This window comes from Rhopalosiphum maidis, chromosome 2 (genome assembly GCF_003676215.2).
Source record: "Rhopalosiphum maidis isolate BTI-1 chromosome 2, ASM367621v3, whole genome shotgun sequence".
Lineage (NCBI taxonomy): Eukaryota > Metazoa > Arthropoda > Insecta > Hemiptera > Aphididae > Rhopalosiphum > Rhopalosiphum maidis.
In genome coordinates, this window is record NC_040878.1 from 70,138,410 (window position 1) to 70,157,800 (window position 19,391).

At 24.9% G+C, this 19,391-nt stretch overlaps 1 pseudogene; it reads left to right on the forward strand.

Annotated features, from left to right (window-relative positions):
• Positions 1-19,391, forward strand: part of LOC113552315 — a 245,017-nt pseudogene that overhangs the window by 177,238 nt on the left and 48,388 nt on the right.

The window sequence follows — 19,391 nt, forward strand, 5'->3', positions numbered from 1 at the left end:
AGAATACTCAGTTAATTTAAATTGTTTAAATAATTTAGTAATACATAATAGATTATTAATAACTAAAGCTATAATTGTAATTTAAATCGTATAAAATATAATAATAAGCACTATGAAATAACTTTAAAATAAGGTAGACAAGTGGATATTTTCTGCCATACATAAAGTCTTTTATTATGGGTGTATTAAATTTGAGTTCAATGATGTATCATTGTATACAAAAAACAATTCCGAGCGGAGATGGTCTGTTAGCCTACATCCCAAAGTATTTGTAATTTATTATTTTTTTTTTTTTGAAATACAAAAAAATAACAAAAATATGTTAAGGAGATTTATTTATTTTAGCGATGAATATTCAATGTCAAAAAAATTTGAACTTCAAATACTCACTAAATATTAATTTTGCTTTCTGGTAGTAATTTTTATGTTTATATAGGTTAAAAAAACCTTTTATTCATTTGTCATATTCTAGTTATAAAATACAAGAAATGATAAATGTCTAACTACAAAATTAAATGTATTTATGTATTTTTCAAAATGTTAACTTAAACATTTATAAAAAAATATTGTGATATCAAATTTTTTTTTTTTTTTTTTTAATTGAGAAATTAACAAATTATTTGGAGCTTTATTGTGAATTATTTTTAATAGATATTTACAGAAAATATATAGATAATTCCTTAAGCCAATTAATAGATCAAAAAAGTCAAAATATTTTATAAATTAAATGGTAAATATAAAATGATAACTTTAACATTGCGTGAAGTAAAATTCTAGTATCTACGGTTATTTGTTTTCAAGTTACACAAAGTTTAAAATTCCCCGATTATAAAAAAATGTTGGTAATTACTGATGTGAATTTTTAATTTTAAACTCATTAGAGTAAATCAAATTTTTTTATCTAAGTTTGAAGTATATTCCTGGAATAGTAACACATAATATGAATATTTAAATTGAAGTGTAATTTTTTTTTTTTTTTTATTGGTTTCAAAGAAAACAATAACTAAGTTGTTACAAGTTACTAGTTTATGGTAACAATTTTAAATTTGATACTTTATACATTACACAGAATAAAAAAAAACCTTTTCTATTCTTATAAGTTAGATGTACGATGAAGCATTATCATAGGAAATAAGGAAACATAATCTTATAATGTATAATAATAATTCCTTTAGATAGTTAAGATATGAGCAAAAATTTAACGATAAGAATATATAATAAATTTATATTAACAATATCACATACCATAGTAATATAATGATGTGAATAGGCTTGTTATAAGAGATTTAAAAGTTATCTGAATATTTTTAAATTTTCATCAATTACAGAAGATAACAATTTTAGTAATAGTAGAATGCTGCGAATTTCTAGTGTTTCGACTATCACGTAAACCGAACATTTAGTATACTGAATTGAATTTAAATATACATACAAATATATATATATATATATATAATAACGTCATATTTTTTTTACAAGTACCTACTTATATTTTAAATAGTGTAATGATATATACATATTTATGAACATTTTAACTGGAAATTATAAACGATGCATTAATATTATTAATTAATTAACTGTAAGAGCATATATAGCATTAAGAAACATGTTAAATGTAATTTGTAACTACTTGAATTCGCAGAAATATTCTTTGATAATGAATAAAAAATAAATATATACTAATTGGTACCTACCTAACTTAAAGGCGATTTCTTTAATTATATTATAGAACTTAAGTAGTTTCAATTTTAATTCTTATAAAAGTTCCTCACATATTCATAGTATGATTATTCTCACAGTCAAATAGTTTATGCTTCTTAACAATAACTATAAAAAATCACTTAAATGGACCAACCAATAACTTGTGTTATCGGGGATCCTTTCATATCGTGTATGGATATCCCGTAGGTTTTCAAAAACCGTTCACTTACTGGGACTGCGTTTACAACGGTGTCTTTATGACCGTATAGGTGACCTTCCACCGGAAAAAGTGACCGGTAGGATTACTGCATGTGTCCACTATCACCGCTACTTTGCAAAAGCACTGGCCTTTTGTAGCGCGTCCAATGTCCGGGTTCATTATGTTCCCGGAACCAATTAAACAGAACCGGAATTCAATTTGACATCTGGGGCTCTGGTTTAAGTGGCCAAAGCGCATATAGTGGGAAAACTCCCAAGAGCTTCCAAGTTTCTTAGTGCGTCTCTCACACACAACTATACCTACACACATGCGTACACACACATACGTATAATATATATATATATATATATATATATACATATATACATACATGTAACGCGCACGTATAACCGTATAAGACCGAGTTCCGTAAGTGTTTGGCCGTGGTGGCTCGTCGATTGGGATATGGGGACAACCGAAAACGGAATTCGCACAAGTTATCGCTCCCTTGATAGCGCATGCGATCTGACGATAGAAAATTGAAACCGATACCAATACCGTATATAATAGATACTGTCGGCGAGGTGTGTAGGGCGGCATGGCGAAGTGGAAAGACACTCGCGCGGCATAGGCGGGTGTATGTGAATCAGGATCAGGTCGGTGGTGGTGTCGGTGGCGGCGGTAGGGTCAAAGGGGGTGTTCGGGCCCGGTAAATTGCCGATTTGCCCTTCCGCCATTGCCACTTGTCCGGCAGCGTTGCACCGTCGCATCCCTGCGCCTTGTCTCCGCGTCCCGTACCATCACGCTGCGTTATAAATGTTGAGAAAATCGAATCGGTTGTAAAACCGTCACATATAAATTAGAACTCGTGTGTCCGACTACGGTAAATATCTTTGGCCCGGCCGGGACAAAACACTTGTACGAGAGTGTGCGTATGTGTCTGAGTGTGTTTACTCGTGAACTTAACCGTAGTAAGATCGAAGTATTTTTGCGTGCTTTTGTCGTCTAAAACATTTTAACAGTTTGTCGGCACATCAGAGTGCAGTGTGTAAATCGGGATTTCGGTATGACTGAACACCGAAACACGAACGCATTATTTGTGTGTGTTATTATTATTATACATTAAAAAAAAAAAAAAAAAAATGATAAAAACAATTTTATTTTAATGACGAACTGTTGTTTTAGGTAAACATGTTTTTTTTTTTAATTTTAATGAAATGCGATGCTATATATTTTCGATTCCACTACGTCACCGAAGATTTATTTTTGTTCAATCACAGTTTAACATTTTGATTTATTCATTATAAAACAGTTTTACCCCATACTGTTAAAATACTTATGACATCTAGGAGGAAAACAAAACTCGCGTTTTTACGATGAAATTCTATAAGTATACTTAAGTACATTTCATTTCAATGCAGATGTTTGAAAATTAAAAATAACGGTTGTAAATATAATTGTATGGATGATTTATGTTATTATAAACTTGGCTGAAAACTCACAATAAAATAAACTATAAATTTAACAAATTATTTCAAGTTAATATTAAACCATTCATACTTTTTAACATTAAACATATACTTCAATAGAACAATTTTAATTAATCAATCGCTTATATTATTTCCAATTAAATTTTTCTAATTCAAATTTAATGAAAATAAAAATATTATACTTTTTTCGGTATTTTTTTTTTTTCACTCAACTTTGAAGAATTTTTTTGTTGTTTAACACAGTAATAATAATCAATACAATATTTTTAACCTATTTTCTATAACGCTTCAATCATTTAAACTACATTTTATACTTAAATCAATGACAATTTATTGCATTCAGAAAAAAATCTAAATGAATTATATTTTGATGATAGTTTAATTAAAATATAATTATATATATATTAGGAAATAAATGTTCTTATGGACGATCCGTATGAAATGAAAAATGTTGTATTTGTTTATGAATGCATATTCACCCCATTATCTGATTTAGAAAAAATGCATAAATATAAGAAAAAAATAGCTGGGTAAGAAATTGAATTAATAACCAATAATAATAAATAGGAAGTTGCATTCCAATCTATTTTAGAAACCTATAAAAATCTCAACAATTTTAATATTTACTTTATTGGAATTTGAAAAATTAGTATATTGAAAATTTCATAAATGTATTTTGACTAATTCGAACATTACACTGTACGAGTTTCTGATAAAATAACAACTATCATCTGTTAAATAATCAACTAGACTTTTTAAAATTCGATTAACTAATTGTTTAACAAATCAATTTTTTTTACAAAATTATCAACCAAATTAGTATATTGTTTATAATATTGATAATAGTGATGAGCACAATCGCCAGAAAACGGGTTTGACAATTATAACAATAAAAGTAATGTAGCTGAATATAATATGTAGATAAGGTCATTGACAGTTTCATTGAATTAAATATTCGAAACATTAGCTAAATGTCCATACTTAATAAAATATATAAATTATTTCAGCGTATAAACAAACGACCGTTGTTTATTGTGTTCGGTTTAGTGTTTAAATATTTGGACTACTGGTGTACACAACGCCCGACCGGTACTAATATGAAATGACGTTATGTGTCCAAGTCACGCGTAAAAGGTTCACCTTTCCAACAGTAAGAGTAAAATGAAAACTTGTTTTTCCAGAGCTAACTCTGAAAACGTAGAAGGTGTTTGTGTGCTATAAACGACCGGAAGAAATGACGGGAGTGGGTAGTTCGTTAGATTCGTTAGTAACAGCACACAGGGCCCACTGCCACACCTTTACCGTAGCAAGTTTCTTTGAAAGATATTTACGAGCTGAAATGTAGAGACGATGACATTCCCACGTGAACGCGTTCGTGTCGTCTAAAAATGGAAGCTCGGTGTCTAGTAGTGGTCCATCGAAACACCGAATTACCGTCACACTGTCCAGATAATACAAAACTCGGTTTATTCGCGTCAGCATTTCTCGCAGGGACATTTTATAGGACTTCGATGTTGGCACGAGAATTTTATAACCTTTTTGGCCTCTTAACGCAACAACGAGAAAAAAATAAAAAATATAAAACAAAAAAAAAAGCTAATGGAAATACCCCGAGAATAATGATAAATTATTTTTATCGCGTTTGGTTTGGTTGATAATATTTTAAAATTATAACACGTCTTCTTTTTAACGTATTCCAAATGTTATTTTGTGATATTTAATTTTAACTACAGTATTTATATTTAAACTTCTACCAAAAGGTAAGGTTAAGTTACATTTATATATTTTGAATAATTGATGTACTTTTGACACCACTTAGTACATTTAATTGAAATTTCTATATCATAATTCATAAATAATTATTAAACTATTTTGAAAATGTTTCAATATAAATTTTACTCGATATTGATTAATTATATCGAAAAAACGAATATAGTAATTTATATATACATGCATACATATAGTCAAACTTTATAACTTTATTTACGGACAATATTATAATATATTATATACGTATTGACTTATTTGTGTACTTATGATCAAAACATATTTTATACAAAATTAACTAAAATAATTTACATTTTTTTATACAATTTTTTTAATCTACAAAAGAATCTATTTTAAATAATTGAATTAGTTCTATTTAGTAATTTAACCAATTAAACCATTTATAAAGAGTATTATTTTGAATTAAAACTATTTTTACTAATCATTACCAGTGGTCTTGAAAAACATAAAACGCTATGAAACCTCAAAGTGTCTGATTCATTTTCTGTAATATTTATAGTTATGCATTAATAATACTACTTAAGGATTCAAAGGTGTTTTAATAATTTATTTTGAAAAATTGCGAAATGTATAAAGTAATAAATTTAGTTCAACGCAAAATAAATTATTCTGTTCAATATATTATGATATATATATGTATGTATATTGTATTATATTGCATTAAACATTCATTTTATAAGAAGTTGATGGTATATTTGTATACATTAATAATTAACTGATTAAAAGTTTTTTTTTTTTTTTTAAATGTATTATTATTATAATCATTTTTTTTTAGTTACATTAATTTTTATTTATATAATAATAATTTTAAAATTATTAGCCTTAAGAAGCAACTTAAATAAAAACTTCTCTAAATTATCTCGTTGACAATCATGACATATCGATGACCGTTATTTCTGGTAACGATTGCAGTCTGCTAAATTGAAAAACGATACATCGTATATATAATTAAACTTGTACTGAAGTGCATTCAGTTATTCAAAAATGGTGCTATCGATGTATTTTATTTATCTAGTGGACCAAAAATTATTCCTAAACAACAATAGGTGACAATCAAAAGTTTTTTTTGTAACTTTTGTCACTCTTGTTTTTATAGAGTATATTTTTAAATAAAATGTTTTGCTTTTGTTTCTTTAAAGGAATGGACTGGCACAAAATTGTTTTTCTGTTATTCTTTGCCAACTGCGATATTTTTGTCTACTTTCCAAAACTAGTACTTTCCACTGTTCATTTTTCAATAAGTTTATTTTTTTTTTATACATTGAAACTTTTTAAAATATCTTATGATAAATGTGCGAGCTGAATAAAATTGCATAATATTTTTTATTTATGTGTATATATGTTATTATTAGGTACAGTTATTATTTCTATATGATATTATAGATAATATTTAAATATTAAGTATTTAAAAAAAAAATGAATTAATATTCTTTATTAATGATTTGATAAAACATATGAGTAAATTTGTACAACAATTATTATATATCATTAAACTTGTGTATATCTATACAAGTATTAATTTTAAATTGTCTTGAGGATAAAACATATATTTCTTTAATGATAATTGAAATATTAAAACATATATTCGATTAACAATTTATGAATTGATTATTGGTTTTAGAAATAAATTAAGGGGTAATACATAATCTCATTTAAAATCTTAAGCAAAATTAATTTATTTAATAACATTTTTTTTACCTAAGCGAAAGTCCAAATTTTATGATATGAATAAAGCATAATATTATGAAATATATTTCATTAGTTAGTCTAAAACATATATTACGAGCAAGTTTCCTCGTGTATAAAGCAATATCTAGTTATTATAAAAATATGTTCTCGATATATTTTTAATAAAAAAAATTGCTATAATTTATACTCATTGACCGGCGACGCAGCGTATAAGCAATATGTTGGTGTCTTGTTTTATAGGTTACTTTTCTAATGTGTATACTATACTCAATTATTTATGATATAATAATCTAAAAAGAAACTCTACATCACTAGTATCTCAGTTGATTTTAGTTTGTTTTCAATTCAAAATACTTATTAAACGCTTAAATTAAATGTATCAATAAATATTATGGTTTGTTATGAAAAATGTTTCATCTTCATCAATTATATAAGCCAATAGCATACAAATATTAATATTTCTATACTAAAATCTAATTAATCTATTAATCGTCTTATACAGGCATTAATAAGCTTAAAAAATAGCACTAGAATCGGTTAAACCTACGATTGAAATGTAAAAATATTGTAATATACATATTATTATATTATAACTTGATGTCTATTACAAAAATATAGAATATTATTTTTTGTGTACTATTAAAAGTATTTAGATTATTAGCGTAATATCATACGTGTTCAATATTTTAAAAGTCAGTTCACGTACATGATGTCATGTCTTTGGTAAAGTATTGCTTGTAATTCCAAGAGAGTATAGAAAATAAAATTCTTCGTTTTAAGCACTATCATAATAAATAACTAAAAATAGCATTTCTTAAACATTAAAAGTGCAAAGGTTTTTATTTATTTCTCTTTATATTTGATATGTAGTTGATTATCACTGTAAACAAAATATTATATAACTAAAAAATCGGATTTTACATGCCTAAAATACATTTCGTTAAAAAGTAAAAAAAAAAAAGAGAGACTGAAACTATAAAATTAATATACAGTTAAGCAAGTAGGTAACAAAATAACATGTTCCATGATGGATTTAAAATTGTATTTAACAACATATTATTTAAAATTAATAAGTACAATTAAATATTATTAATATAGAAATTAATATTATTCTTAACATTTTTATAAAATATATGTATACACATTGTACCTATTAATTTATATACAGTCTTACCGAATAAGTGAAATACAATCATCATAATATAAGTTTGTCATATTTGTATTATTAATATTATTTTACAAAAAAAAACTTTTTTTATTTTTATTAAAACTATAAATCCATAATATGTTTACAAAATAATTAGTCTTAGAACATATTTTACTAATACTACTAATAATGAAATAAATAATACTTTAATAACAATATAAATTTAACTTGAAATATACTTAGAAATATAGTCTGAATAACGACCATCTTCATTCAGAATCGTTTTTCACATGCAATCATTTATCATTCTATTTAAATTTAACACTTACTTTACAGTGACTTATAAAATGTTGAGGTATACTCGACATCTACTGCATAACAAAGAAATTACCTACTTTCCACCTTTTTTTTTTTTTTTTGAAATAATTTTTAGTATTTGTAGTTGCGCAATAGTGACTGTTTTGTGACTTATAGCTTCAGTATTTAAATTATAATTATAATAACACTGAATACATTATATAGGCTATTCTCGATTATTTTTAAAAACAAAACACCATGGGTTATATTGATATATTATGTTTATATTGTTTATAAATAACAATTTTAATTTCATAAATAAATATTATGACGGTAGTTGGTCTCATTTAGATATTTTTGAAAATGTAAGTTAATCTTTTAATTTAGAAACTATAATGTTGTTGACAAATAATTGATACTAAAAATAAAATATTTTATTAAATTATTATAATTATTGTCTTATTTAATGTATATTATTTTATGAGAAATTAAAAGCTTAAAATAAAAAAAAATCATAAAAATCAAATATACAGGATGCTAAATGATTTATGTGCATTTCAATAATGTAATCAGAAAGTTAATAAAAAATGCAATTATTCCCTGTAGTTGACACCGAAAAGCTATTAAAATAAATCTAAATTCCGTACCAATTTCGTTTATGTATACATAATTTGAAGTTCGTGTTTTTTCATGATAGTTGTATTTAATTACCTTCAACACATTAAAAACAGATCTTTATTCAACTTTGTTGTTTTTATGCGTGTGATAAATTTGATTTATTAGTATTACTATTATTTTATTAACAGTTCTAACAGAATGTATAAACGTAAAAAATAATAGACTTTTAACAAGAATAGATTTGAACATTTTTTTCAATTTTTACTATAAAATATAAATGTATGTTAAAAAAAAAAAAAAAACTAAGAAAATAATGTAATATTTGTTCATAATAATCATTACATCGTGAATTATTAATATTATACGCAAACCATTTAGATTGAGATAAAAAAAATAAATTTTTCTATAGCTTGTTAAATTAGTTAAATAATAGTACCTAGGTACTATTTACTTCCAATTTTAACAAAAATTTTAATTTCAAATCTTTGAAGTATCACCACTGTTATGTCAATTTAACTGTTAAGATATCACGAATTATCACATAAAAATTATCTAAATAAATAAAACATTTATATATTTTTTCACAGGTCTTTTGTTAAAATTACTGACTCTCATGGTAATAATAATAATAATAATATTTTAATTGAACAGGTTAAAATATGATTTAATGTATTGAGATATAAAAATAACCTTCGAATTGAATTCAAAAATATTGTTTTCATAAGTTCACAGCACGAAACTAGCTTTAGTTCTCTCAGTAACTACTAGTTTTAAAGAAAAAAGCTTTTAGTACTCAACGCACACTGAACACGGACAAGAAATAATATTGATGATAATCACCTAAATGATTTATTTATAGAATATACTCGTGTTCATTGAAAAAATATTATTTACATACTTTAGAAATCTGAACTTAGTTATAAATGAGTTAGAATTGCTACGTCGTATTATCGAGTTGTTATTTTGTTTTTAAAGATTTTTTTTTATTAGAATATCAATTTAGTTTACATAAAAAAATTGTTTTTTTGTTAAGTATATACATATATATGTATGTTAATATATTATTTTGTTAATTTAAGGCAAGTTTTTATTTACAAACTATATATTCAAATTGCTGAAAATTCTGTTCATTATTATTACAATAAATTTAAAACATTAATGGAAAATAATTTTATTATAAAGTAATACACTTGCCAAGTGAACTTAAAAATATTTTTTTCTGTTATTTAAAAGTATCTAAAGAATCTAAAAAAAAGTATAAATTTGTACAATGAACAATTCCAGTAACACCTTTATTTGTAATGCATTTATACTTACGTAATCTTATCACAACTATGATACGAGTTTGTTTATTAAATAATTAACTATTAACTACCACAAAACGTATTTTTGGAGATTCAATTATAAACTATGTACTTCTCAATCGCCTTAATAAGGAGCCAACATATGTATTAACAGTTATATATTTACTGGGTAAAACAAAAACAATAGTGAGGAATTTGAGTCTTACATTTGATATACTTCCTTACAGAGAGAAAATAAAGTAGAACACTCCGATGAATTATACCAGTAAACATTGTTTCAAAAACATTGCACAATCTTTATCAGTCGATTTTTCATTCCTTCTCATCATTTATTAAAGCCCTAAAAAGAGAAAAGTACCTGGAGAAGGAAACAGTAAGAAAAATTTGTGTCAGTATAGTTCGAATGGCCAACGTATTAAAAATGGGCGGCGGAACAAATGAGTTAAAAGTCTTGAAAAATTGGGATCGTGTTTTCCAGAAAAAAGGCAAGAAAAATCGAGGTCCGTTTTGTCATTTGACAAATACCTTTGTAGACCTATGTCGGAGAGTCTGGTTAATCCTTTTGGTTTATTCTAGTCTTCATAAAAAAACCGATGATATTAGGCTGATGAATAAATGTTTAACACCCCTCTGCGTTGTTATGATATCATCATGACCTTTCATTTTAATGGCAACAATAAAATTATTAAAAAACATATATAATATGTATACAAACAATTTGTTTTTACGAGTTTAACGGAAACAAACCAAAAATAACTATAATATAAACAATATTACATGTATTATACATACGCATTTATAAGAAAAAATAAAACAATTGAATTGTTCATCAAATAATGAAAACCACGACTAAAATAAATGTAATTAACTGAAATTCATAAAAATAAATATAAACATTTCGTTATAGTACATTTTTTGTACAAAACTGACATTAAGTTAAAAAAGCACATTATGTAAAAATTATATTTTGTAGGTATCAAATCGGTTTTGTTATAATAAGACAAAAACTATATTGTATAACGTTGATGTACGTTAAGTTTCAAAAAATACACAATAGTATTACCAAACGAACAAAAGCCGTATGCTTTTGAAAATAAAGTATTTATCTACAAATGCGGGTTTGTATGTAAGCGAGGTGTGGAAAACATAATAAAGAAAAAAGATAAAATTACATAATTACCACAAATAAGCAGCACCATAAAAGATTAGGAATCTGACGGCTTAGTTAAACAAACCATACTGTGTAAAGTGATAAGAAAAAATCTTAAAATATAGACTGACCTATTTAGAGTCACGATCGAGAGTAAAGTCTAAGCTGAAGTACGTTGATGGATTTAAACGAAACTTAGCACTTACAAACACTTAAGCTCCAATCTCTCCGGACAAAGTCATGACAAAATTGAAAAAAAATCAAAGATATATAAATCAAATCATATTATTATGATGATGAAAAGAATTATATAATATTATAATAAATCGAAAGGCGGGCAACAGAAAAATAAAATCAAATGTTATAATAAACACGAGTTTTATTTATAACGAGAAACTACTTAACGGCAGGTGTACTACTAAAATGTAAATAGATTACACACTAGAAATGTTGTTTCAGTTAAGTATTATTCCCAAATACTACTAGGTACAAACAGAAATTTTCCTTCCATCTACATTATTTTAAAATGTCGCATATATTTTTACTGGATAAAGATAATTGTAAGTGGTCTGAATTTCTTTAGTGTACATTTCTATTTCGTCCTTAGAGCTTTGAAATCAAATAGCAGTATTAAGACGGTAATAATTTCAATCCATTTATTGTTATCGTCATACCGATTTCTTTTTTTCTTAAATTGATTGCTTAGTCAATAGCATAATACACGGTGTAGATACATTTTACGTTCATAATAAGAATATTTTTAAAATAATAAAAGCGATCGAACAATATCAAAACATTATATTAATTAAAATAAGTAATCGTTATAATAATCTTCATAATATATTTCACAATACCAAATTCGCATGAATAACAATGATCACCAGTCAATATTTTACACATTTTTTGGGAGCTAGCGTTCAATTTAAAATTTTAAAATACCATTATAGCCATCACAGTGGCACTTTAGAGTTTTAAAGGGTCATAAAAAAGTCGGTGACTCTCACAAACGATGTTCATGTTTACTTTATTTTTTTTTTTTTTAATCTATTTTATACCAATCAGGTATTTTCGTGTTACATTTGAAAATTAAAACCAATTTAAGGCAGTATCTCATAATATCGAGAGCATCTCTTTTATAGGTCGAAAAGTATGTGATTTAACAAATATACAATCTCAAATCGAGTTGGTTTATAATGTTATAATTTATAACTATTATAATTATTGTGCTATTTAAATGACATTTTTTTTTTTTTATGACACTGCTATCATATTATCATAAACAAACACACATTACTATAGAGTTATGAATAATAACAACAATACAAAAGAACCTTTTTGACGACGAGCTTAATCAAATTTTATTGTGTGATTTATCATATTCTTTATACTAGAATAGTTATAATGGGTTCACAATTAAATAATAATTTAAAATTGTTATTCTAACACTTAGCAATAATTAGTTAATCGCACGTCTCTCCTAATATTTGATTTTATAACAATTTATAATATCAATTTGACTATTTTTATAAAACTTAAATTGCGATGAAAAAAGATTATTATGAAAATATTATCATACTGATATTATATGTGTGTGGAATTATGGTTTTTGTTTGATAGGTACTTTCAGTATTATATCACAATCTTTATTTTAATAAAATTCTGAAACATCAAACATTTACCAAATATTTAAGTGATATTTAAAAATAAATAAATACAAATTGTAAAATGCTCATATTAAACTTTTAATATTATAACCACTCTGTGACAAAAGGACTGTTATGAAAAGCATTGTATAATATATTATACTACTACCAGGATTTTAAAAAATCAGTTAAAATGGATACATAAAATCATTATTTTATCTACACTGTCTTTCATTTAGAAACATAATTTGCCATGTAACTATTGAAACTTAAATGGATTTCATATTTTTGTTTTAGTTTCAATGGAGCCGAGCTCGACCATTCAAAATGTACAACCCGTGTCACAAAAAGAAACACCTGTACAAAGACCACTCTTTGACGATGTTTCACCTCATAATGTTACAGCTGTCGTTGGTCAAACTGCCATTCTCCACTGCAGAGTCAAACATGTATCTGACAGAACGGTAAATAAACATTTAAAAGTATTTATATTTTAGTCATAATTACACTTTGTTCGTAGTTATTTTTGGATGTACGATATATTATTGATATTTGAAATATAAAATCCCATATTTTTCTATCATCGATTGCTATGGATAATTTTATTAGACTAAGTTGAACTAATTCTAGAAAAATACGTAACATATTTTTTATTTTAATTTAACAAAAATTTATCAATAACAAAGATTATTAGTTTTTGGTTTTACATCACAGGGCATAATATGTGGTTAACTAAAATTAATAATCATTATTATATTATACATGAATTCTTAGTAAAGTTAACTAAACATACAATATGATACATATTATAGTATACAACTATACTTGTTAAATTCTATCGTATACGTCGGTTTTTCTTAGGAAAGTTAATATATTTGAGATGTTTCCAGTGGCTGGTCCTAATGCTTCGTCCATTTTGGATAGAATGTTGTATTTATTGAAGTCGTTGATGTATTAATAGCACTTGGTTGGTATATGGTTGACTATTTAAATAACACCAACAGGTTATACACTTTTTTGAGATTCTTCTCTTTCAAAGGAATTTGTGAGTTAGTCTATATACTTATTTATGTATTTTTCAAGGTTTCAACAATGTCAGGTTCATTATATAGTTCTTCTAGATGTTTATTATTTCATATTTAATATTCTCTTTCATTGTTTTTTTTTTAAGCTAAATATTTTCATTAATATCTTTCTTTTGAACACTTCTAACTTCTTTTCATCTGATTTTGTTATCGCCCAAGTACCTACTGTTTGCATATAAGGCTACTAGTTTAACTAAAAATTAATATAATGTTACTTCAGATTTTTTTGATAATAGTATTGACTTGAATTATTTTTAATACGATTTGACACAATTGTAAACAAAAAATGTAAACTATAAAAAAAAATAAATAACTATTTTGTGCTATAAATATTTTAAATTAGTTTAAAATGAATAATTTATCAAAAATCGTTTTATACATTGCATCTAGTTTTCATGTTCATATTGTAGTTATTAAATGTAAATTATTTCAAATTTATAGAACTGTAGAATGATACATGCGAGTTGCATTTAAAAATTATTTTACTTATATCGTTAAAAAAATAATAACTTTCAGTTTAAGTTTCAAACAACTAACAAACAAGTTACTATGCAGTCTAAAGTAGTATTAAATTAAAATAACATTTTATTAAATTATCATATGATTTCATGTTTAATAGAGTTCATTCACTCAGTTTCTGAGTAATTGTCCTTCATTGTAAAACATGATCGATAGTATGCATTAGGTTCTTCAAAATAACAAACTTGTTTGTATATTTATTTATAATAAGTTTAGCTTTTATTGAGTCTAGATAAAAAATTACATTACATTGTATTGAATACCAAATAATATTACTAATATTAAATTGCTGCTTTATTTATCATATTTATGACAGGCAATGGAGGTTTGCAATTTTTATAAATTTAATGGTTCTGGTTAAGATCAGAGTTCTCAGATGTTTTTTTTTTCAGTATTAATTTGATTTATGTTCTCAAAAAACAAACTTGGGGCTTCAGTTAAATACACATCGAATGAATAAACTTCACAACCCACAAGTAATATGTTATAATCATTGCTATTTTTATTTCTACAACAAATGACATATCCCCTCATTTTATCTATCAAATTTGAATTTGTATGTCTTATTAGATAGAAATACGAATGAATAAATGTGTGAATTATATTTAGCAATACATATTCCTATGTCAAATAATTTGTAAACTGTAGATAATATATTTTTATTGTGTTCATTTGATAGGTATAGTTTAGTTATATGAACAAATTAGTCTCTCGATCTATTTAATTATATACATACATGAATATTATCCAGGAATATAATACATTCATTATTCTTTAATCTCGACGGCAGTAAATCAACACATACATAATGTAAAAATGCAATGTTGTAAAATACATAATTTATTTTCGACCAAAAATCCTCGTTAAGTGAATTTTATCAAATTGTTGTTGAGGGTTGTGTTCTAATAACGATTTAAATGCGTAAAGAAATAGATTTTAAAACGTATATAAATGCCTTTATAAATTCGTATTTCTCACCGACTAATCATTAGTAAATAAACTAATAGGAAATATTGACGTTAAATGATATTGAATGTTTGACATATTTTTTCCCGAATCCTCTTTGGCTTTACAGTCACTGCTTGTAGGTAGTCGTTGATATATTTTAATGCCTGATCGACTTTAACGTTTTCAATCATTCGTCTAATCCAGTCGATCGTCATTTTTCAATGAATCGTAGTGACGAAACGGTAGTTCAATCAGTATACGGAACCGCTGGTTAAACGATAAAGTCAAGGCAGAGAACCAGCAATGGTTCATTTTCCTGTTACCAGGCTTACATGAATCAAAAATATTTTTCTTGCTTTGATTTTTAATTGTTAATAGTAAAAATAATACAATTCAAACTATATAATATTATACATAATTCAGATGGGAAAAAAAAAACTAATTTCTGTATTACTGAGAATATTTCATGATTAAAATTGATTAAAGTAATTGTAAGTTATATTAATTACTATTTATTAATTGAGTTACAGTTCATAAAAGTTGATCTGTGTCAAAGTTTCAATGTTTTATTTTAATTAATAAGTAGCTACTTGAAAAACTAAAATGTTGCTAAATTTTATCATGAAAAAATGAACAAAAATGAACTACAGTGTTATTTATATTTGTTTATTTTGAAATATAATTCTAACTAGTGGGCAACTAACTAACATTTTTGTTAAAAATATATTTATTTGATTGATATTCATACGTCAATCATCAATTATATTTATCAATTCAGGCAATTCAGCCTATAAAATAGTTTAACTGCAAACTCGATGTACCCCAAACATAAAGTTTTTTCTCTCTAGTTTTTGCAGGTTTAATATGTCAGGTATTTTTTTTTTTTTGGATTACCTACACAAGTTGTTTAATTTTTTTGACATATGAGATAAGATGTGTTTTAACGAAAGAGTCAAGTTTACACAAATTGTGTGCTAAATAATTAAAATTGAGAAATTTGTTTTTTACGATATTATAGATATTAATTTATTATAAATTTATTTTGTAAAAAAATGTTGTTTCGTCATATTTAGGTATCACTAATAATTGATATAAATTAAAAGTAAAATAAAAATATCTATTGTGTAAAAATATTGAAATGCAACTATTTTTAAAAATCAAATTTTCTTCAGGACACAACTTCTTTACATTCCAAAACCAATAGGAGAAGCATACAACTAACAAATACAAAATAAATATCGTTATTAATCAATATTATATTTATATATCATATACATATAAAGAAACAATTATAGACACTCTGATTAAACATAAATTGTAAATATAAAATACGACTGTGCAAATAAGACTTAAAAAATTATAGCAATTAAATCATACGTTTTTAAGCTCAATTAATATACATATATATATAAATAAAGAAAAAAATAATAATATGTGATAATTAAGCAAATTAAGCACAACTTAAAGCCAAGTGTCGACTTTTAATTACTTACTTAAAAATCAAAAGTTATAATTTGTATTTAATACTAATAAGTATACGTGTATTATCATTTAAATACAAGTGTTTAGGTTTAAAATAACAAAGAATGGTTGTGTATTTTTTGTTACAACAATTATCATCATTTCTACTCTAAATTTAGAATTGTTTGCATTAAAAATCTGGAGGATGATCAATAATCAATAATGGTTTATTTAAATATTTGCTCTTTAGAAATTCGAATAAACAATGTATACGTTAATATTATTAAACGGAAACATTTTAAGTATACATAATATAATATATACACGTTTAATCTTACACATCTTCTGATGATTTGTTTGTAAATTCTTGATTATACTTTCTTCGAATGAGTTTAGATAGTATTTTACGAGTATTTAATTAGCATTTTTAAATAATTATTTTAAGACCACTAACTGCATAAAGTACATTGATAAAACAATTTTAGAAAAATAAAAATATGCCAAAGTAATAATATGTCAAGTCATATTTTCCAAGCAAGAAATTAATTGAATATTGTTTTTACGTATAATCCTTATTGATATTGTATGTAAATAAATAACAATAAAATTATTATTGAAAAAATTATCTTTAAATATGTTATGCAAAACTATAACATGAATTGAAAATCTTAGTGTTCACTATCAAATTAATAGTGAATAAAATATAAATTAATTAATTTATAGAATATTAATTTACACGATAAATATATTATTTTTTGAAAGTAAACTGAATATTTAACATTAATGCCATTGTATATATTTTAAATAAAAGTATAGTAAAATATAAAAATAATAATATAATGGATGAAAAATCAAAAGATTTTATTAATACATTACAAACCAAGTGAATTTCGTTATTTTCGTTTTTTTGATTTAGAAAAAAAATCATTATTTAATGAATGATTCATTACTTATTTAAAATTTTACTTTTGTGTACACCACAGTATAAGAGTACTGAATCATTGTATATTATTTTTTTTCGACCAATGCGTGCGTAGTATTGAATTAATAATCCCTAGAAAGTTGTACAACTTTGATAGACAAGTCGATATAGAAAGGCTCATAAAATATTCATTGACCTGATAATTCACACAAGACTCAAACTTATTATGATGCTCCAATGTCCCGATATAATAGAACCATATTATTATTAACTTCAAACTTTGTGCCATTGACAAATTTATTAACTACCTGTAAAGGTGTTCGTTCTTACAGGAAAGAGGAACTATTATGTTCACAACTCGATATCTCACGTCAAAAACTTTCTTTCGTAGATTACATACGAGAAAATCAAAGGGATTAAGTTCTGTATACGTCAAATAACAAGATATTACGCTTTTAAGAGCGTATATATTTATCCATTTTAAACAACTTATGTGGTATTCATTTAAAAAAAAACAATTTCAAAAACGTAAATTTTTAAATGTGTTAATATTATTATGTATAAAAATATTATATAAGTACACGTAACTAAATAAGCACACGTCAAACAATGTGTTAAACGATAAAGCTAATCAAATATATTTCGAATATTGAATTTTACAACTCCATTAAATACTTGTTATTACAATTTAGTACTTGTTAATACTTGTGTGCTATAATTTATGCACGGTAAAAAGAATTGATTACAATTTTGACACCTCCTAAACCCTTTTTGGGTTGTAAATTGCATTATTATTTTTATTTTACTACTTTACGTATATATTATAAATATTTTTTTAAATAATAATAAAATTAAAAACGAATCACATCATACATAAATATTATATTTTTTTAAACAAATTTGACGTAAAAAGTATTTTTCTATTCTGATAATTGTCTGACAGTGAGTTAAATTTTGATACATACAAACATCTATCGAATTTTTTAACTGTTTATCTACATTATTAACATTATCACATGATATCATGTATTATGATTTATTCAAACATTATCTCTGAACTACAGTAGTTTATAAATTTTACACAATATTTAAATATTATCTAAGAATCTGAGAATATGGTAATACATTTCTGAAGGAAGAAATAAAAGCATACTTGTTGAATCACACTATGCATAAAAATATACATATAACATATAAGTTATAACACACATATACAAAAATTATATGTATTAAAAAAATATTTTTATTAAAATAAACTGTCGATAGAAATTTGAAAAATATATGAACTTTAATATTATAAATCACCACACTTTTGCATTAAATCTGGTGTGCCCCGAGGCAGCGACCTCTCTCCTGATCTATTTAATATTTATACGACCAACATACCGGTGGCGGTTTTGGGGGTGAGGCAAGTGAGGCGGCGCCTCACC